Raw genomic sequence first — 21,597 nt, 5'->3', positions numbered from 1 at the left:
CGCAGGATGTGGTGACAGCATCTGGGCTTGATGCCTTTAAAAGGGGACTGGACAAGTTTCTTGGGGAAAAATCCATTACGGGTTACAAGCCATTGATGTGTATGTGCAACCTCCTGATTTTAGAAATGGGCTATGTCAGATGCAAGGGAGGGCACCAGGATGCACGTTTCTTGTTATCAGGTGTGCTCCCTGGGGCATTTGGTGGGCCGCTGTGAGATACAGGAAGCTGGACTAGATGGGCCTATGGCCTGATCCAATGGGGCTCTTCTTATGTTCTAACTTCCCAGTATCAAATTGATTGCCCATCTACATTTCTAAAAGATTTCAACCACTGCAAGAAAGAAAATAGAAAAAAAAAAAAGCTTTAGTCTTCATAGAAAAAGAAAATTACCCTTCTGGCTAGTTTGTCCAGGTCATTGAGGGATGAGGAGAGAAAATGAATTGGGTCTTCCAAAACATGCTACCCTGTGCAGCGGGATTTTGTGAGCATAAGAGGCTCAATTTATGCAGGGACTTTCCCTGTCAGAAACAGGTTTCCTGTTAATTCCAGTGGAGGGAGTAGCAGATCTATATGAACACTGCTTTGCATATGCAGACCTGCTCTCATACCTGGAATGAATGGGCCTTTCTGTCTGTGCTTGAGATCCATGGATACACATGGATGCCTGAAATATAGTCTGTGGCTACAGTCCAAGGAGCCCATTTAAGTGGATGCAAGGGGACTGCAGTGCAGCCAAGCTGAAATTTGATACAACCACCTGACTCCCCTGGGCAGAACCAAAGAAACGCTAATTGAATCAATGGCTAGACCATCCTTTTATTCTCAGGGAAAACAGGACATCCGTATAGTTCTATACAGTCACAATCAAACAGTTCATTTGTTCTGGAGGAAATTCACATTAAGCATCTTAAGCTCAGTTTCTGAACTATTTGGAGGTTGGGATAGGAATTGGAGGCATCTCAGGGAATGCTCTAGAGCAGTGGTTCTGAAACTGTGGGACTGGGACCCATCAATGGGTCAGTTTGCAAAACTGACAGGGCAGATTAGGCTATGTGCACCAAGGGTTAAACAAGCTGCTGCTGAGGGGAAGAATAATGCTGCCCCATCGCCATTATAGCTACACCCCCGTGGCATTTATAAATCAGGCAGGTCTCTAAAAAGTTCGGTGGCACCTGAATTAACGCGCCACTGGCGTTTGCCTTGCCCCCACATGAGGCACAGGAGGGGCCAGCCTCACAAATCTCCAGGAATAAGTATCTATTTCCAGGCAATTACTGAAAGCTATCTTGCAGGTTTTGGCAGGGCATTCAGGATTCTCCAGCATTACAACAGGTTAGGAAAAGAAAAGTCCAAAAATACCTTCAGTCAGAGTTGGCAGCCCTCTTCCCAGTGTAGCCCCAGTTAGGCTTTGAAAGCTAACACTCTCCTTCTCTCTCCATATTTAAATCCTCCTCTCCTCTCCTAACTACCTAACTACAGGTGTTCGCCACTTAATCCCTGTTGTCATGCAATTGGGTCATTAGGTGAACATTCAGCCCAATCTAGTGGCTTTGTTGTGTAAACAGATACTCTCTGCTAGACACTAGCTGGATGCACAGGCTACTGGAGCTAGATTGCCTCTTCTTTACATTAAGAGCCTTTTTGTCATGTAAATGGACACTTTGCTGAGGCTATGGGAGACACAACTGCCTCATTAAGAGCATCTTTATTGTGCTTTGACCACTGTCATATATTCGGTCCATCATTAAGCGAATGGTTGTTAAGTGGTGCACGCCTGTACTCCTAACTTCCTTCCTCTCTCCTAACTACCCAGCCATTTTACATCCACCAAGGGGTACATCTCCAACAGCTGTGGAGGAGAATGTCATCACAATATGCTTATTCAGATTATATTTCATTATTTTTTATTTCTTTCCTTTAAATCTTTTCCTTTCTTTTAAAGCTTTTAAAGCAAGATTCAAAATCTTTGGAGCAACGTGGAGGGACAGTGGCTGCAAAAATGATCTTGACTTAGCCCAATCCTAAACAGAGCTGCTGCAGCCGGTCTGCCTGGCCCACACTGTATCAGGATTGTGCAGGCTGGAGGGCTCAGCAGGATTAGGGAACATTTGTTCCCTTAGCCCAGGGGTGTCAAAGATAAGGCCTGTGAGCCGGATGCAGCCCACAGAGCCTTTTTGGGCAGCCCCCGAGCTTTGGTGGAGTTCTGGGGCTGCCCCACCCCCGCGAGCATAGCTCTGCAGCAGGAGAGAGTTCCCAGGGCTGAAGCAGCCACACGTGGTGTCCCTGGCCCTCGGTCCTCCATCCGGCTGCGAGCCGGCCTCGCCCATGGCTGGAAGTGGCGACTGAGGGATGCAGCACCCGTGCAAGGCCCTCGGTCCTTCCTCCAGACGCAAGCAGGGCTCGCCCGCAGCTGGAGAGAGTTCTGAAGACTGGGGCAGCCGTGCACGGCATCCCCAGACCTCGGTTCTCCCTCCGGCTGCAAGCGGGCCTCGCCCGCAGCTGGAAGGGGCGACTGAGGGCTGGAGCAGCTGTGCATGGAGTCCCAGTTCTCCATCCTTCCTCCGGGCATGAGCAGGGCTCGCCCACAGCCGGAAGGGCGACTGAGAGCTGGAGCACCCGTGCGTGGCATCTCCAACCTTCAGTCCTCCCCCCAGCCATGACCAGAGCTCTCCTGAGTTTTGGTCGTGGCCAGAGGGGGTCTGGGAGCAGGAGCCACTGTGCGTGGCTTCCCTGGCCCTGACTAGTGGCATGTAGGTGGGGGCTGGGGGGGCGACTGGGAGGCTTGGCTGGCTGGTGGGCAGGGGATGCTTGGTGGTAGAATGGGGTCTGGTGTGGGGTGAGGCAGGGGATGCAAAGTGGTAGAATGGGGTCTGGTGTGGGATGAGGCAGGGGATGCTTGGTGGTAGAATGGGGTCTGGGGTCGGGTGAGGTAGCAGAGCATGGGGGAAGCCTCAGCTTTTTCAAAACAACAACAACCAGGAAATGATATCACAAATGACATCACTTCCTGTGTTCAGGTCACTTCTGGGTGCCACACTTGGAGTTCGGCTCTCAGCAGGTGCCATGAGCAGCAATGTGGCCCCCAAGATGAAATGAGTTTGACACCCCTGCCTTAGCCTGTTTAGAGCCCCAGCCTGCTCAATGGGACTACTCAGGTCTGCACTACCAAAATCGCTGGTGGAAGTCCAAGAAGCCCTGTGCCAGGCTTTCAAGCCCGGGAGGGGGAATAAGATTTGGCATAGGCCATCACCACTGACCCACCCCCTCCTAGGTCTGAACTACCCCCTCTCCCCCACCCCATTACACCCCTCCCCACCCCATCCCGCCTCCCCCCTACCCCTGCAACACTCAGCGGGAGCTTACCTGCTCTGTTGAGCAATATTCCTAGATTCAGCACTGGCAGGATGGCACAGGCCTTCTCACTAGTGCTGCTTACTCACAGGGTGCTGCAAACATGTTTTACAGTTTGATTGTGACACCTTACACTGCACAGTGGCTGCTGCATCAGCATAGCTGGTGAACAAGATTGGGCCATTAATTAAATTTAAATACTGTTGAAGGGGGGACACACATCCTCCCACTGCAGTTACTAATAAGCTTCCCTCCCCTCTTCATGAAAAGGAATGAAAACATGAACTGAAAGAATGAACGGGGGGGGGGGGAACTTGCATAGTCCTAGGCTTTGTGGGCCTACAGAACAATATTTCTGAGCTCCTGAATACTTCGTTGGTTTCACTGCCCATTTTATGCTACTGAAGGCTACAGCTGAAAGCAAGCAAACAATAATAGTAAGACAATATCTTACTTTTGCCTTATTTAATTCAAGGAACAGCATCTATAATTTTGACTTCCTGATACCCCACCTTTTCCCCCAAGCCTTAACAAAAGTGCCAGTTTATATGCAAAATCAAGTCTCCAGTTAAATATCCATAGCAAAATAACCCTTTTCTTCTGACAGTCATTTCAGTTAAGAATATAAAAAGAACCTAGCAGGATCAGACCAAAGGTTCATCTACTCCACTGGCCTTTTCCATCAGTAGCTACTTATACCATCTCCCCTGTTTTTATCTTCTATCCAACTTTAGCCCCGGCTTTGAATATGTAATCTTGTTTTTTTTTAATGTTTCATAAAACCAGGAGGTGAGGTTCAAATAGAAAAACATACCTGTTCGAATAACGTACATTAGCAGCACCTTTTCAATTCACTATTTCCATGCTAGCCACAGGGGACAGTAATTAAATTAACTGAAGCCACCTTCATTTTGAATGTGCCTGTGACATAAAGCCTCAGGGGGAAATAATTAAATCAAATAGGAATGGCTACTTCTTGAAAAGAGATACTGTTTTTCTGTGCTTCTTTTGCAAGGGGTGCAAGTTGTGAAATGAATAAATGAAAGCAACTAAACAGGAGTAGTGGCCCTCAACTCACTGCACAGTAGCCAGGAGAATTGTTATGGCCAGTCTACTAATGAGGCGCAATGAAGTGCTGACCTCAGGTGTTGTTTTGGTGCCCTGTTCACACTTCTACCTGCCTCCCATAGTTACTTCAGAGTGTCTTACCAGGTGCCCATGACCACCATTACCCCCTTTTTGTCATCCGCCTCACTGACTTTTCAAAGGCAGAGGACAGGGAATGGGTAGAGGTGGGTGAAAACGGTTTTATTTTTTCACGGGTTTCTGTATTTTCCCGTAAAAGGTAGAAGTGCAGAAAGAGGACTTTCGTGTTGTTATTCAAAATTTACATTATAAATTATAATCACTTTAAAAGTGTACTGCGTAGGTGATATACCGTAGATACTCACGTATAGTACGTGAAATTTTTGCCAAATAATCAAGCTCCAATTCTCACTTCGCCTGATCTCTGGCTCAATCAGAGGGCAGAGCCTTTCCACTCTGAACAGTTTCAGTTCTCAAGCGGCAGACAGGCAGGCGCCAAGTTTCTCAAGCAGCAGGCAGGCACCAGGCAGGCAGGGCAGAGATCCTTTCTACGGCAACTGGGAAATTCCAGCCAAAGTCTCCTTCCTTCTGCTGCAGCCTGGTTCTGGTTCTGGTTCTGCTTGGCAAATGCTTGCAAAGCAGGTCTGTTTTTGGAAACACCAGGATGGGACCCTCCTTCCCAGGCTACAATTCAGTGCACCATGACTTCAGAATAACAGCCATGGAAAGCAGTGGGTCTACTTCTGAGTAAAAAGGGCTGCAAATATATGCAGCTGCATCTCTCTGCTGTGAATTGAATTGCACACTGCCAGTTATGTGTTATATGCTGTATGTAGAGCTTCTGGCTTAACACACCAGGCACCTTAAAGGTGGAATTGATTCATGGTTCAACCTTTATCACTGGCATATCCCTTTGCAGCCCATTTCCATAAATTGTACCCTTCCTATTAGCAAAATGTTTGTAATTAATTATACAAGCCCTCATCTCCCCCATATGAAAACCCAGACTTCATGTATTCATCACAGTGATTTCTCTTTTTATCTGTTTGAAGAACAGAAGACTCTGCCTTTGTACTGTTTTGCACCAGAAGTGTGCTGAGAAATTCTGGGTGATTTATCACTTTCCATATTATGTTTCAGCTTTTTTACTGTGCTGGTTTTCAATCACTGGTTTATATATGAATTGATGACCAAAAACTAGCTATTGGTGGGACTCACAACCAACTAGCTACTTCCCTTCCTGCCTTGCTGGTCCTTGCAAGGCATTCCTGTCTTGCAAGGCATTCTGGAACATGACCTGCATTATGCCATTCTTTTTCAAGTGCCCCTAAAGGTCCTGTTGAGTGTCCCTGGGAGTACATGAATACTGGGTTGGGAACCACTGTTCTACTGGTATGTAGTTTACAGTGCACTTACTCTGATAGTGTTTACAAAAAGGTGAAGACCAGAATTTAAAAAGAATAAAAATGTATCTTAAGATCTTTTACTATGTTTTTAATAAATTAGAGACTACAGTTCTTAGGTAACAATTAGTGGTAGGTTATTTTTCAGGATCTGGCCTCGGGTAAAATCAGACAAAACTATAGTCAGACACCCCCCTAAGTTTAATCCCCGACTTATCCGACAGTCATAGAAAATTCCATGATTGTTGGCTCAAAACCTGCCCTCGACTTATCTGTGGGGTCGACTTATAGACAAGTATCTGCTGTTGGTTGTATAGTGTCAGCAGATACAGGCCACAGTTATTATGCATTCATTAAATAATAAATAAAAGCCAAATAAAATGGTTTTAATTTTTGCAAACTTTGGTGTTTGTTTACAAAAATGAGAAATGCAGAAAGTGGTGTTATGTGTTTTTATTTTGTTATCGCAGTTTTCACTCTCCTCTAGAAATGGGGGAGCTGAAGGAAGTCAAGAAAAGTGAAGAAGTTGGGTAAAGATCATCCACAAAGGGTGGGAATCAAGAGAGTGCTGCCAAGGGCCGTGGCAGGAGAAGAGTGGTGTATGCTACCTTGATAACCATCTGTGAGGGAATGAGTTGGATGTGGAGACAAGTCTTAAATGTACTCTGTCTTGTTACTCCATCTGGACTGAGAACCAGATGTTAATTTTAGATTTACTAGTAGATGGTGGTGAAGGCTTAAGGCAGGTTGTTTTCAATCTTCTTACCCTCAGGTAACCTATTAAACACTGGATTGACCGTTAAGCATTCAGGAGCCCCTGTGTACTGCAAAGGAATCTGTGTCTGTTTTACAATTTCTTCTTTTGTGCAGTGTGCCATAGGAGTTACCATTGCCCTGCATGAACTGAGATGGTATCCTACCTAGAACATTCTCCTGTGGACTGTGCATTGCAGAGTACAATCTAGAATGGTGAACAAGCTGTTTTTTAAAGGACTGTCTGCCATTGGTCATCTTGTTTTCAAAAAATGCTTGATGAGCCTGCAAAGAACTCCAAGGTTGCTAAGAACAATTTGAAACCCACTGTTTTTATACTATTGTATCTGAAGATGGGGAAAAAAATGATTCACAAGAATAAGGTCATCCTCTTTCATGAGGGTGAAGGCAGTCTCATTTTTTGTTTCCTATCTCAAGAATGCAGCCATAGTTCCACAAAGGGCATGATATTCCATTGATCTTGTAGGGGCAAATGTTGTCCACAGTCTGAAACTCATAAGCTAACCAATTCATTTTATCTCTTTTGCTGCTTAGTAGCCCATTAATTCACTGAACATGTCTTTTTGTGTGTGTGCATGAATGTTTACTTCATTCCAGTAGGAAGGATATTCTTCCTTCCTTCCTTCTAGCCAAAAAATAAAAATCATCTGTAATTAGCCTATTTCCATCAAACCACAGAATATTTAGATCCATATCTGGAACAATTAAAAATAGACTATGGTATGTGTGAGAAACTCCAGACAGTGTTGACAGTCCAAGCAAATTTGGCACACCCAACTTCCCCATTGAAATAAATGGGATTTTATGGGACATTTTAAAATCTTGATACCCACAGATTCCAAAGGGACTTGTGCAGGCCTGCCATTCTCTGGATTTTCTTAACTTGAATATGTGCTTCTCTGCATGTATGTGCATGTGAGTATGACTTGACAGCTTGAGAGCGCAGTATTTCCCCTTGCACAGTACAATAATGATAAATAGGGCTGACAGTAACTAAAATAATTTTAGCTGTTTAGTCATCTGCCTTTCAATGCAATAAACAAAAGGTCATCTTTATTTAATTCCATTTTACAATGCTACAGCAGAACAAAGATATTCTCAATAAAATTAGCAAATTAGTTATTAACTCACACCCCTGCTGATTAAAATTTGACCTCACTGATGGATCTGCTCAAAGTTGGTTGATTGATCTGCAGTTAAGCAGATTAAAACTTGCAATCATTTATAGAATGTGTTCATTAAAAAAAAGAAAAGTTGAGACAGGCTGGCTGTCACCCCCTCCCCTACAGTTGGGTGCATACAGAATGACTATCAATTGAACCTGTTAAGCAGAGAAGAGCCCAGTGGCATAGCCCATGAAAGGGGGGTATAGGGGGTAAATTGTACCTGGGCCCAAGGTCAAAAGGGGTGCAGGAGCCAAAAGAAGGGGGCACAGAAATTTCCTGGGATCTTACATTTTCTGATTTCATCAGGGCCCCATGAGAGGAGGATGCAGGGGGTAAATTGTACCCAGTCCCAAGGTCAAAAACGGGGTCTGGAAGCCAAAGGAGGGGAGCCAGAAATATTGTGGGAAACAAGGGTCTCTCTTTTGATGTGGGGTAGTAGATCTGTTCCCTTATAGGGTGGCCTCCTGTTTGTCTCCCTTTGGGTTCTGCTTGCATATTTGAAAGCAAAGCAAATGTCACACACTGGCCAGGAGAGAGTCCCCATTGCTCTCACCCACAGTGTTCATCATCTCAGCACTACCAGTGGTTAGTGCGACCCCTGGAATTTCTCATCACTGGAAGAAGAGGGGAAGCTGCAGCCATCACGCTTGGCACTTCCCTATCTCCAAGCAGGGCAGCCTTTTACAGGGTCTGTGAGGAAAGAGTCCTGGAGAAGTTTGCAAAGGAGGGATTTCCACAAGTAGGAGGCAAGCAGCTGGCTCTGGGGTCACTTGAGGAAAAAAAATCCATCCTTTTTTTTGTCAAGTTCAGTGTTTCTCAACGTTTATCCTCTGCCGAACCCCTTCACATGGTCCACCAATTCAAAGTACCACCACAAGTAACTGGTGATTACATCATTGCCAGTTATTTCTGGGTTGGGAGGCCAGATGCACTGGCGTAGCTAGGGGGGCAGGGCTCCAAAGGGGAAGGGAGGAGCCGCTTGCATGCAGGGAGGCTCCCTGCAAAACTTAGTGCTCCACCCCCAGATGCAATGCAACAAACACCAGTAAAAGGTTCAGGGTGGATGGGGGGGGGGCTTTTTCAAGTGTGGAAAAGCATGCTTTGGAGCATCCTACCACTGTTTGTTGTGTTCCTGGTCTCGCTGTCAGGCAGCAGGTGTCCAGGCATTGTACGAGTACCACTAGCCACCACCTCAAGTACCACTGATGGTACCCATACCACTGGTTGAGAAACACAGTTCTAGTGCTTACTGGGCTCTGAATCAGAGAGCAGGCAAGCAAGCAGTGAGTCAGGACTGAAGGACTTTGTTACCAGCAGTCATGCAGCAGGACTCTGCAGTGGCACCCACTCCCAGGAAGAAAGCCCACTTTAGAAAGGCTTTATGGGAAGTTGCAGGCAGCTGAATGACACTGAGTCAGCAGAATGACTCTGCACCTGAGCCTGCCACACCCTAGTTAACAGGGCAAAATCTGATTGGATGCTCAGACTACTTAAACTCCAGTCTGCAGCTCCATTAATGCAGTAGGTGTTAAACTGAGATACTGCTGCTGGAGACTTTGTTGAACTGAGAACTGTGTATATGCTCTGACTGACTGTGATTTGTGGATACTGATTTGGATAAGGTAAAACTGGACTGCTGTACTCTTTGTGTATGACCTGGACTGTATTTTGACTATTCTTTGTGAAAAACTCCTTGCTCTAATATACACCAGAATATTCAAAGGACTCTGCTGTTTCTTTGTATCCTGCCCTGCATTGGGACACACCCAAGGTCCCCCTTTTCAAACCTTAACACATTTTTCTTTCAGAGCCTGATTTCATTTGCAGAGGTAGCTGCCCCAGGTAGGAGTTGCTCCAATGTTTATTGCTGAGGGGAGTTGGTGCCCAGGCTGCATGACCTGGACATGGCTTCTGCTATGCCTGATGGCCCCCTCTCCTAGCAGTTGTAGGATTTGGGTCTCTTGATGAGGAGGGTAGCCCCAACCTGGGGTCATGGTGCCAGAAATTAGCTGTAGGTCCCTTGGCTGTCTTTAGAGGAGGTGGAGGTGTTTTGGAGGGCACTTCTCCATGTATTTGAGCTGTTCATCTGTGTAGGACCTGCCCGAGAGAGAAACATCATAAGTATTCCTGCATAAATAGCAAGATGGCATTGAGAGCTCAGATGGGAGAGCAGCAGGAGACAGGTGTCTCTGGGTACTTTGGAACTTCCTCATGTAGAACATACAGGGATGAAAAATCTTTCCTTGAGGGAGAGGTTGGAGTACAGACCATAAAAAAAGAAAAATACCTTCACTGAAGACTTATATCAGCAAGCTGCTGTCATAGCTCTCCTTACAGGATTCTGGGAATTGTAGTTTGAGAAGTATCTGTCACAATAATCAGTCAAGGGGGTCAGGGAGAGATTAGGGGGGATTCCTAAATGCTGGCAGGATGCAACCCACACCCTCTTCCACCAGCCTAATCCACCTAACCCTTGAGTATAATGTGGTTCACTTATAACACCATAAGTGCCCAGGTTCTTTTGAAATACATTCCCTTGGTCAGTAAAATGAGTTGCACTTAATCTTCAAAAAAAATAGAAGAACTTTATTATAAGGAAAGATTAGTACTTAAGGGAGCTCTAGATGCACCATAAACACTAGTGACATGCATTTTCAGTAACATACCAAAATAAGAAAGGTTAGCTAGCTTACCTAACAGGATACTAAAGGTTACCAGAATTACAGGACAGTCAATCATATAATACTCCTAACATACTCCAACTCAAGGCCTGCTAACCCAAGCTCCCTTCCTGCTATCCTCTCTGTAAACGCACACCTGTGTTTTATATTTCAGATTTCAAATGACCCACATGTGGACAGTCTCAGTCTTATACTTGGCAACCGAGTAAAACCTCTCTTAAAGGAAAAGGCCACTTGCCCAACTCAGTGACAGTATCTGCAAGAGATGGTGACTAATTTTCAGGTCCAATATTGTCCAATAAAACTTAGGCCAGTAGCATGACTTTGAAACTGGACCGATGACAGGAGTCTTCATATTCCAGAGGCCTAGAGGAAGGCTATACTTTTAATTGTCAAAGCAATCTCTCTCTCAAAATCAGGCCCAAAATGTGAAAGAAGCAAATGTCATCAGTGACTGCACTTTGCTTACACAGCATTTGACCCTGTGAACCAAAGGCACACCCTGGGAGTTTCCTGACTTGGAGTAAACAAAATTGTTAGCAACATAAAAGAATGATCTCCAAGCACAGGTGGCCTCAACTGTTACCAAAAAGGGCTGTTTTTGTGATGGGGAATTATAACTGTCCGATTGAAGTGTTAGGATCCCAAGCTGGATAACAAGAAATTGAATGCAAAGAAATTCCTTTTTACTTAAGAGGAGACTGAGGGGAAGATAACTTTTAATAAAAGATTATGATTTTATTACAAAAGAACAAGGGTAAAAATAATGCACATGGATATATAATAGGGGTAAGTTTCTTGGTCCTTCTATGAATACAGTGTCCCTAGCGTTCATGGTGGTTGCATGTGAAGTGTATTTGGTGCACCCAAAAAAAACAGAAAATGGAAGGGGGTCATAGGGAAGGGTTTTAGGGGTCCCTGTCCTTCTACCCCCGCTGCTAGCCACTAAAGACCAAGAGAATGGGAAGGTGAGGGGGATTGAAAACAGTTTCCAGCACAGAATAGCTACCTGTAGAGCAGTTGTTTTCCAGAAGATCTTGTGGGCAGAGGTCACAAGCATGTTGGAGGGAGGGAGGGAAAGAGAGTGTAAGACCTCCCTTATAAGCACTGGGAGTTAGTGCCTATGTGCTGAACTGGAAGGTAGCTTGATTGCTGGTTGATGCCTGGGTGCTTAAGTAAATGCTGGGTGCTTGGGGTACTGCTTTCATATGTACAAGTAACCCTGAAGTCTGAATGGGGATCAGGATTTAGGTGTCAGTTATCAGCAAAAGTCAATCAGGGGGTTGAGGACTGGCTTCCTAGAAAGAGGAACTTAACAAAGGCTGTGTGGAAAAGACAGTCACAGAATGTGTGACTATGGGTGTGTGTGTGTGTGTGTGTGTGTGTAAACCAACAATGAGCTTGTGGCTTGATCAAAGTCCTAGAAATGTGGCCTGTATGCTGGAAGAACAGGGGAGCTTGCATGATTTTAGAGTACAGAATAGAGCAGGGGTGTCCAAACATTTCGGCAGGAGGGGCACATCATCTCTCTGACACTGTATCGAGGGCCAGAAAAAAATAATTAATTTACACTTAAAATTTGAATGAATTTATTAGAAATGGAACTTATATGAATGAATGAAGGTCATGCAGTAGCCTATAAAAGACCTTGCATAAAGCAAAGCCAGCCTTTCTTTCACTGCCACATCACAGATGTGAAACAGCAAATAGTGGAGGGAGACCTCGTCCCACAGCTCAGGTGAGAGGTAGAACAGTTGTCCTCACGCTAAGAGCAGTGGCATCAGGCCAGCACAGGCTCCAGCAAGTCTACGGAGGGCCAGAGGTTCATTGGAGACTGCGGGCTCCCCATGGGCTGGATTAGGAGTCCCTGAGGGCCACAAGTGGCCCCCGGGCCAGGGTTTGGGCACCCCTGGATTAGAGCATAACCAAGTATAGAAAGAGAAAATCGGACAAAAAGAGGTAATTTCATGTATCATCAACAACTCCATGACCAAAGTCAGTCAGTTTGTCCCTACTGATGCCCCCTCACAGCCCAATCCTGAGCTGCCTGGGGCACGGGGCTGCAGCGGTGCCGAAAATGACTGCAGCTGCATCCTGCGTGCTCTGAGCAGCCACGGGTGGCTCCTTGGGACAAGAGGACTTTCATCCCCTTCCCCTGCATAAAGTTGCCCCGCAATGGGGCTACTTGACTCGCCGCCAACCAAAAGGTCGGCGGTGAATCAAAAGCCTCTGTGTCAGGCAGTGAGCCCAACATGGAGGCTTTGAATCCAGTGCAGCAAAGCTCCACCGGTCTTGCCTGCCACCCTCCCCACTCCCTCCCCCTGGCACACCTCCTTCCCGTCCTCTCCCCACCTTCCCCTTCCTCTTAACATTTGTGACTGTGCGCACCAGCAGTGAGCCGGTGCACCAAGCTCAGGATTGGGCTCTCGAAGAACTCCATCCTCCATTGCGGATAGCAACAGATACCTAAAAGCATTCCTCTAGAGCAAGGGTCTCTAAATGTTTAGGCCAGAGGGCCACATCAAATATCTGGCGTGGTGTTGAGGGCAGAAAAAATAAATCAATTTTAAATGTAAAATTTAAATAAATACATTGGAAAGCCTCAAAAGGCCTTCAGACGGCCCAAAAAGTCACTTCTGGTTTTTCAGGAAAACCAGAAAGTGATGTTTTTAGGCCTTTAGAAGGCATTCTGAGGGGAGGCGCATGGCCTCCCTTGCCTCAGAATACCTTCCAGACACAACTGGAGGACAGCTCTATCACATCAGGTTGAGTGGGCCAGACCCTTTCAGGGGTCCAGAGGCTTGCTGCGGGCTGGATAGAGGCTTGTTGTGGGCTGCATCTGGCCCCTGGGCTGGGGTTTGGAGACCCCTGCTCTAGAGAAAGGAAATCCCCTTCACCTTCAGGGTCAGGAAACAACCCCTGCTTTCTGCCACCTTATCTTTCTTCAATATTCGTAGGCTGCCTGCCAACCAATGGGCTCTTTAAGTATATGCTCTTTTGCTGGCACAAGTCTAAGGAGCTTTAGGGGCAGGTCTAGGCCAGGAAAGGGGGATAGATCCTGGTGTGCACTGCTGCTGCCAAGATTCACCCCTTCCTGTTCCCAAACTGCCCGTAGCCTCCCTGGGCACTCTGGCAGGCACTCTGGCCCCAACGAGATCCTCCCCCAAACTGCCCCTTCCACTATTTACTTCTGACAGTTTCTGTAGAGGGCTCCAAAATGCACAATGACCACAACATTGCAGTAGCATTTATGGTGTTGGATCAGGAGATTCACCACTGTATATGCCTTACTGGACTGGGCTGTTTGACAAGTGACTTCCTGATTGCTCTGCTTCTCCTCCCCTCCCCTTGGTCCGCTGTCAGTCTTTTCCCACCCTCTGTCATAGCAACTCCAGGCTCTTTAGTTAGATTAACCCTTTGTTTTCTTATTTTTCCATATGTATGTTTGTGCATGTGTGGTGGACCCAATCCTATCCAACTTTCCCGCGCTAATGCAGCCCCAAAGTAAGGGAACAAACATTCCCTTACCTTGAGGAAGCCTCAGTGACTGCCCCCCCAAATGCAGTATGAAGCGCACATCCTGTTAGCACAACTATCAGTGCTGGAAAATTGGATAGGATTAGGCCCAATGTCATTTTACACAGGTAGGAATAGTTTTATTTACCTAGATGACTTTTTAAAATAATTGTGTTGACCCATATAAGTGGCAGTTAAGAGCTTTAACACTTTATATTTTTTATACTGTAAATCATTTGTATTTTTTTTTGGGGGGGGAGCAATGTTACTGTCCCTGTCCTTGCTCTTTTCAAGCCACCTAGGAGTCTCTGCTACCCCCCCCCCCCAATGTACAGGCATTGAGCCTTTGTCAGGACACCTAGACCTTCCATCAAATGGTGTACTGCTACAAACCAGTCAGTAACCCCACAGTGAGCACTGCTGCCTGTAGGTGGACCACATGTCCTCCATTCCTGGTTGCCCAGGAGAGAGGAACACTGAGGAGGAGGAGGAGGAGGAGGAAAGGGTGCTGTATATCCCTCTCCCCTCTCAAACCCCATCCTAAGCAACAGGGGAAGGCAGACAGCCCAGGCAGTAACATCTGTCACAGGTGGATGGAGAGAGATGAGCCAAAGGCCCAGCAAGCAGGTAGCTTGAGTACAACACCGGAGAAACTCTCCTTCAACCAAGGCCTGGGGCTTATTGATTAAAATAATCAGTGCCAAAATTTTAATAATAAAAATGAATAAATACATAAAATTATTATATCACCTGAAATGATTTTTATTTTATTGCTTTTAGTTTGTGCATTTGTCTCAATAAATTAGTTCTTTGGAACTGGTTGGCCTCCAAGTGATGTCCCATCTCCTTTTATTCTTATGGTGACATTTTGTGGGTGTGTGCGTCACAGCCAAAGACTGCATGATCCCTGGATATGCGTGTTTTGGTGTATGAACATGTCTCCAAAGCATGCGTGTGCACAGATTGGTGGAGAATGCATCAGCAGGCTGTAGTGGATGCCCATGTTTCAGCCTTGCATCAGCACGTGATCAAAGAACTGATACCAAGCAGGTGTTCCTTTTGTCCCCACAGTGCATGTGACTCCAGAGCATGTGTGTTAACAATATTCTATGGTAGAAAAAGATATATAAAGCTGCGTTACCCTACCCCTGTTCTTTTCTCCTTTGCCCATCTATCTGCCTTGTTGCTGCTGTGATTTTTCATTTGAGCCACTGGCACCCCATTAAGCACCCTCATTCCAGGAACTGCCAAAAGGCCAGTATGTGAAGCCAGAATGCAGGACTGGCGGCCACTTGCTGCCCTTTTCCTTTCCAACCTTCTTCCTCACACAACCAGAAGCCAGCAGTCTGGGCAGGTATCTTTCACAGACAGCTCACAGTGCTCCCTTCCCTCAGGAAAGCAGCTCTGCCTCTCTTGTCCTGCTCCTATCCTTGAATCACTAAAGCCCCTTCCACCTTGTTGCATCCCGCTTTCAGACAGGAGGGATGATGGCCTTGGCTGCAGTGGCATTGCTAATGGAGGCAGGAGGGGAGTGCCTCAGGTGCCACTCTGCCTGGGGGGGGGGGCACAAGTTTCAGAATGCCCCCACGGCCTCCCTGCAGCTCACAGACTTTAAGGCATGAGAATAAATATTGGCCACATTATAGGGCTCTTGTAGGACACACTGAGATAATCCATGTGAAAGGATCCGAACACTCAAAAAGGATATACTGTATAAATGCAGATAGGCCAGGCACTTAGTGATTGTTTTCCTTCTTGTTCTTCTCTTTGCCTATTATGTATTTCAGGGTGCAATCCTTACTAGTGCTGGAGCAGGCAGGCCAGTGGACCTGCATCCAGTGCAAGTTTGGGGTCTGAATCGGCACGAGGCAAGGGGAAAACTCTTCCCTTACCCTGTATCACGCAGCACTGGCCCCAATGAGTCTACCTCAGGAGGTGGCGCAAGTTCGAGTAGATCGGAGCAACCAGAGGCCGCTCTGCACTACTTGGGAACAGGGTCAGGATCCTGGCTCCACCTTCCACACCCTGCCTGCCCGCCCCCAGGAACGCCTGCTGCCCGCCCACCCTCGACTGAGCCTGGCCAACGTAAACTTATCTTGCCGGACCCAGATCCAGTGCAGGAAAGCCAGTGCAACACCTTGCGCTGGCCTTCCCGACTCAAGTCTACACAAACATTTGCGACAGCCCCAGATCGGCACAAGTGACTTGTGCCGGCCTAACCCAGGGGTTAGGATTGCGCTGCACGTCATGGCTCTGTTGTGATTCCGTATTTTGATTGTTGTTTTGAATATTGTTTAAGTGAAGTGTTGAGAGCTGCCTTGGTGGACTCAGAAGTCCTTTTTGAAGGCTCCAGCAAACATTTGGAGCATTTACTAGTTTAATTAATTAAATTTGATTCTGTTGCGGGAGGGGCTCCAAGATCTTCTTTGCCCTCATGTATCAGATGCCTTAACTGTAACACTGCTTGGCAGTCCAGCCTCGCAACTCCTGCAACAGCAGACACAGACTGAGAACCTCGGTTTTTGTGCAGCCTCAGCATCAACCCACAAACTCCCCTTTAGCTTTCTTTCTCCTGTGCGCACCCAAAGAGATGCCATGCTTAGTACCTCTGCCTCTTCTTCCTCTGTGTGTGCTCTTCTCATTCTATTTTAACACCTGTTTTAGGAGAGACCTGTGTTCATCCCCATGTGTTATTCTGGGCAGATTCTCTTGACCAGCACAGCAGCTGCCCAAACGAACAGGCTGCTCAGTTACATCAGTGGCTCCCTTTTAGCAGCCACAGAGCTGTTTCAGAGGATTTGACCATTGGGAGAGATGCACAGGGAGGTGAAGGGATTGCCCAGTCAGTGGATGGGCTCCCTCCTTGCATGTAAGGCTTGGTTCAGGCTACCAAGAACCATAATCCAGTCAGTCTTTTGTCACAGCCACAACCTCAGGAGCCCTTTGCACTTCTTTCCGTTCTCTCCTCCCTCTCTTTACCCCTCCCCACTACTCCACTTCCTTAGCCCTGGTTCCCCCGGTTAAGCCTCTGAATTTTCCCACACCCTTCTCTCTCCCTTCTTCTCAGCCACCATGTATATTCCAGTATATTCTGTTTTTCCGTGTTAAGGATTTCCTCCTCTCTGTGTTCTCTGCAGAGAGCAACCAGAGATGTTTAGGGGCCAGCCATACTAATGGCTAAGAGACATTCAACTGCTTTTTGGTTTTGATTCCCTTCTCTGTTTTTGTAACCTCATTGTCACGGTAAGCATTTCTTTGCTGCACCTTCATCCTCCCTTCCCTCTTCCTTGGGAACCATTGAGCTTTGCCACTGCACAGGGTCCCAGGATGCCAAAGGAAGTTCCCTGTGCATGCATGTTAATGTGTCTCTGAAAATCACACCTGGTAACAGTCTGTAGTGGTGCCTGGAGGAGACCTTAATAGGCTTGATCTGGAACTAACAGAAACTTAAATTGTGACACTGTGCAGGTTGCTTTGCTCTGGAGGAGAGCCCATCTGGAAAGATGGGGTTGCTTCCCTCTGAAGGAACCAGTGTACAGTCTGGGTGTGCTTTTGGGCCCAGTGTGTTCCTGGAAGCCAGGAGTCCTCCATAGTCTGGATCACTTTGGATGGTTCATCAGATGCACCATTTCTGAAGAACATTTGACTTGGTAGACAAAAGTTTCCTATCACCCCTAAATCTGAAATTCCATTCTCAACTAGGGGCTTTCTCTCCTTTCCTTTTCTTTATACTTTTACTATATCTTATTCCTCCTCTCCAGTTGGGCCTTTATTTCTCTGAGATTCCTTCTCCTCTAATGAAGCAAAATATAATATTGATGAAGTCACTTGCAATTAAAGGTTGATGAAAGCAAATCAATTCCTGTTAAGATATAAGGCAAGCTCTGTGACGTAAAAAAGACCTGGCCATCTCAGTGAATATAAAACTACTTACGAGATGAAACCAACTTCAAGCATCTGCTGCGTGGTCTGGAGCACTATCCTGGCAATGAGGGGGACCTTGGGAGAGTGTGTCCACACTATACAGATCTGTGTTAGACATCTGCTCTCCTCAGCTCAGGGGAGCCATGGCTCATGGACCTACCCAGTTAGCTGCAGTTTCTTCCTTTGGTCTCTTATTGCATTTCTTTTCATATTCCAACAGCATCTATTTGGGAACAGCTTGGAAGAAAGAGGAAGCCAACTTGTTCTTCCCAGCAAAGAGCCCAGACAGGGGAGTGTGGAAAGACCTTCAATTTGAGTAGTGTACTTAAGATCCACCAGAGAACCCACACAGCATATAAATGCCAGGAGTGTGGAAAGGCCTTCAGACAGAGTGATCATCTTATAATTCACAAGAGAACCCACTCAGGGGAGAAACCCTATAAGTGCAAGGATTGTGGAAAGAGCTTCAGTGACCGTAGCAGCCTTATACACCATCACAGAACCCACTCAGGAGAGAAACCCTATAAGTGCCAGGAGTGGGGAAAGGCCTTCAGTTGCAATGGTCATCTTATCATTCGCCAGAGAACCCACTTAGGGGAGAAACCCTATAAGTGCCAGGAGTGTGGAAAGGCCTTCAGACAAAATGGTCATCTTATAATTCTCCAGAGAACCCACTCAGGGGAGAAACCCTATAAGTGCCAGGAGTGTGGAAAGGCCTTCAGTTGGAGTGGTGATCTTATGATCCATCTTATAATTCACCAGAAAACCTACTCTAGAAAGAAAACTTACACAACTTAGGAGTCCTAAAATTTGCTTTGAGCTCAGTCGGGCAAGAAAAGTTGAATCGCTGGTTCATATCAAATAATTGTTTGAACAATTCTTGCTATTTCTGCAGTGTTCATTTGAAATGTACATGAAATTCCTTGCTTGTTTTTTTTTGAAAAATGTATCAAAAGTTCCCTATTGTCTCCAAGTGTCTATGAACTGGTCTGTGCTCAGTCATTATTTTCTATTATTCTTTTCAATAATCCTTTAAGAAAAATTTGCGTACAAAGAACATTCTTTACTATATCTCTCAATAATCCCTTTCACAGAAACCCATCTGGTTAGGATCCCCCAGCTTGCCATGCCCTGATCAATACCTAAGCATTTCCCCGGAGTCCAATAAATAGCCTGGGCCAGTATAGACAAGAACACAAGATACTTGCATCTCGCTGCCACTCCCCTGCATCTGGCATGTCTGTTGACCCCCTGACAGATCCTTGGGGCACACTGCTTTTCACCTATCTCCATTGTGAAAACCACCCATTGACACCCACTCTCTGTTTCCTGAACCTCAACCAATTCTTAATCCATAATAGAACCTGCCCTCTAATTCCCTGACTATGAAGTTTTCTCCACAGTCTTTGGTGAGGGACCATGTTGAACACCTTCTGAAAATTCAGATATATAATATTGTTGCCCTTGAACACACAAGGCAGCGTGAGATTCATTAGCCAGAGTGCTACATCCCAATTTAACACTCTGAGGGAAGGTATAGCAGAAAACAGTTTGTTTATTGCTGGTACCAAAGCAAGGCAGCAAGGAGGCCAGTTGCCTCAGATCATGCGCAAGTGTAGCTAGACGCAGCTAGCTTTTTATACTCAGTTCAACTCATAGGCGAGGCTAGCAAAGCTAAGGGGGCAAGGGTCCAGTAACTTTCTACTTTCACTACCTTGTCCTCCACCTATGGCCTGCCCCTCCACCCTTTTCCATAGTGAGCAGGACTGTACTGGAGAGATAAGAGACCACAGGCACTTTGAAGTAGGTTGCCCTTGCTCTAGGACAAGACACTGGGTGAGGGGTGGCTTGCAGCTTCTTGCTAACAAGCATCTTTAAGGCCAGAGTCAGAACTGATGTTAAAATGGCGTTACGTTGGCCAGACTTTAGTGAGCCTCTTGGCTCACGGCATCAATATCCATGGGTTCTTTTGCATCCACATGCCTGTTGACCTTAACAAAGAATTCTAAAAGGTTTGTGAGGCAAGACTTACCGTTACAGAAGCCATGCTGATTCTTCCTCAGCAAGGCTTGTTCTACCTTGTGTTTTAAGATTTTATCCTTAATGAAACTTTCTACCATCTTACCTGGAACAGACATTAGGCTGACCGGCCTGTAGTTTCCCGGGTCCCCTCGCCTTCCTTTTTTAAAGATTGGCGTGACATTAGCTATCCTCCTACCCTCTGGCACTGTGGCTGTTTTAAGGGACAAGGGCCAATGCAAGTGAAAAAGGTAGGCGTGGGGAGGGGGGGCGTTCCTGGGCAGGGAGAGGAAGAAGACAGGCAGCCCCGGGGGCAGGCAGGGAGAGGGAGGTGGGGCTAGGATCTGGCAGGCTCCTCCCCTTCCGGGCTTCGCCCAGGCCCGAGAGCTCGTAAGCTACGTATCCGGCCGCCTGTTCCTGTCGCATTGCGCAGGCGCAGCCAGGCAGCCGCTTCACCGGGTGGTTCCGTGTTATGTGGGTGACCACGCTGCTGCTGCCCACTACGCCAGGGCTCCCAGCAGCTGCAGGTCCCTGTTCCCTACTGGCTTCCCTAAGCCTCCACCTGCCCATGGGGGCTGGGTGCTGTTCCTGCTGCCTGCCGCTTCTCCCTGGGCTATACCCGCTGTGGGGTAAGTCCCTGGATGACAAAGACCAAGGAGGGTTTCATTAAATTACTGGTGAATCATCTTTTTGGAGCTGAGTTTCTTCCACTTTCCCTTCCATGAATCTTAGGTTGAATCTACAAAATCCATTTCACATAGAAATGTCAACGCACTTCGGGTAATTTCTTAGTAATTCTTCCACAGTAACTTGCTTGCTCTTAGTAAAATATCAACTTGCTCTTAGTAACACCGAAACATATTTGTGTAAAAACTTCCCTTTGAACTAAGTGTCTCCTTAACGATTTTGTTGTTGTTTGTTTTGTTTTGCCTCAGTTTTCCCATATGAGGGAAGGGTTGCTGAGTCTGGATTTTTGAATCCATAGCCCTGCTGCAGGGGCAGAAACTGTCTGGGCCAAAGAAAATTAGAGATGAATTTGAATACTTCAAAAGTTTGCAGCAGCAGTTTTCAAACTCTCTGGGAGTTTGAAGACCGCTCTAAGTTCTTGCGTGGGTGGGGGGAGGCAGCGGGGGTGGGGGGAAGGCAGTGGCACGATCCCCAGGATCGCGCTGCTCAGGGGGCTGCAGGGGCTTGGGTGCACTTACCCAAGCCTCCTGCGGAGCCTCACAGGGGTGTGGGGAGTCCTGCGCAAACGTCTGCAGGACTCCCCACAGCTTTGAAAGCGAAAGTGGAATGATTGCACTCCCCTTCCACTTCAGCGGAGGAGGAGAGCGATCGCTCCGCTTTCACTTTCAAAGCTGCAGGGAGCCCTGCAGACACTCACACAGGGCTCCCCACACCCCCAGGAGACTGCACCCAAGCCCCTGCAGCCCCCTGAGCGGTGCGATCCTGGGGAACACGCTGCTGCCTCCTCCCTGCCTCCAGGCTGCCCCGCCCCTTAAAGGGGCAGAGGCCAGGGCCCACAGGCTAGGGCGTCATGATGCCACAGTTTTGGTTTACAGATAAGCCTCTGTGCCCTGCACCCATAAGGCAACAAAACACAACGAACCCTGTAGCATTTAGCGAAAATCACCAGCCATTATTTACAACATTCACTATCAATTACAAAAACAATT

The 21,597-nt window shown here is 46.8% G+C and overlaps 1 pseudogene; it reads left to right on the top strand.

Annotated features, from left to right (window-relative positions):
* LOC136638566 (zinc finger protein 721-like) overlaps positions 1 to 21,597 on the top strand; it is a 1,054,179-nt pseudogene that overhangs the window by 489,214 nt on the left and 543,368 nt on the right.

This window comes from Tiliqua scincoides, chromosome 2 (genome assembly GCF_035046505.1).
Source record: "Tiliqua scincoides isolate rTilSci1 chromosome 2, rTilSci1.hap2, whole genome shotgun sequence".
Classification (NCBI taxonomy): domain Eukaryota; kingdom Metazoa; phylum Chordata; class Lepidosauria; order Squamata; family Scincidae; genus Tiliqua; species Tiliqua scincoides.
This window is presented reverse-complemented; position numbering and strand designations above follow the sequence as displayed.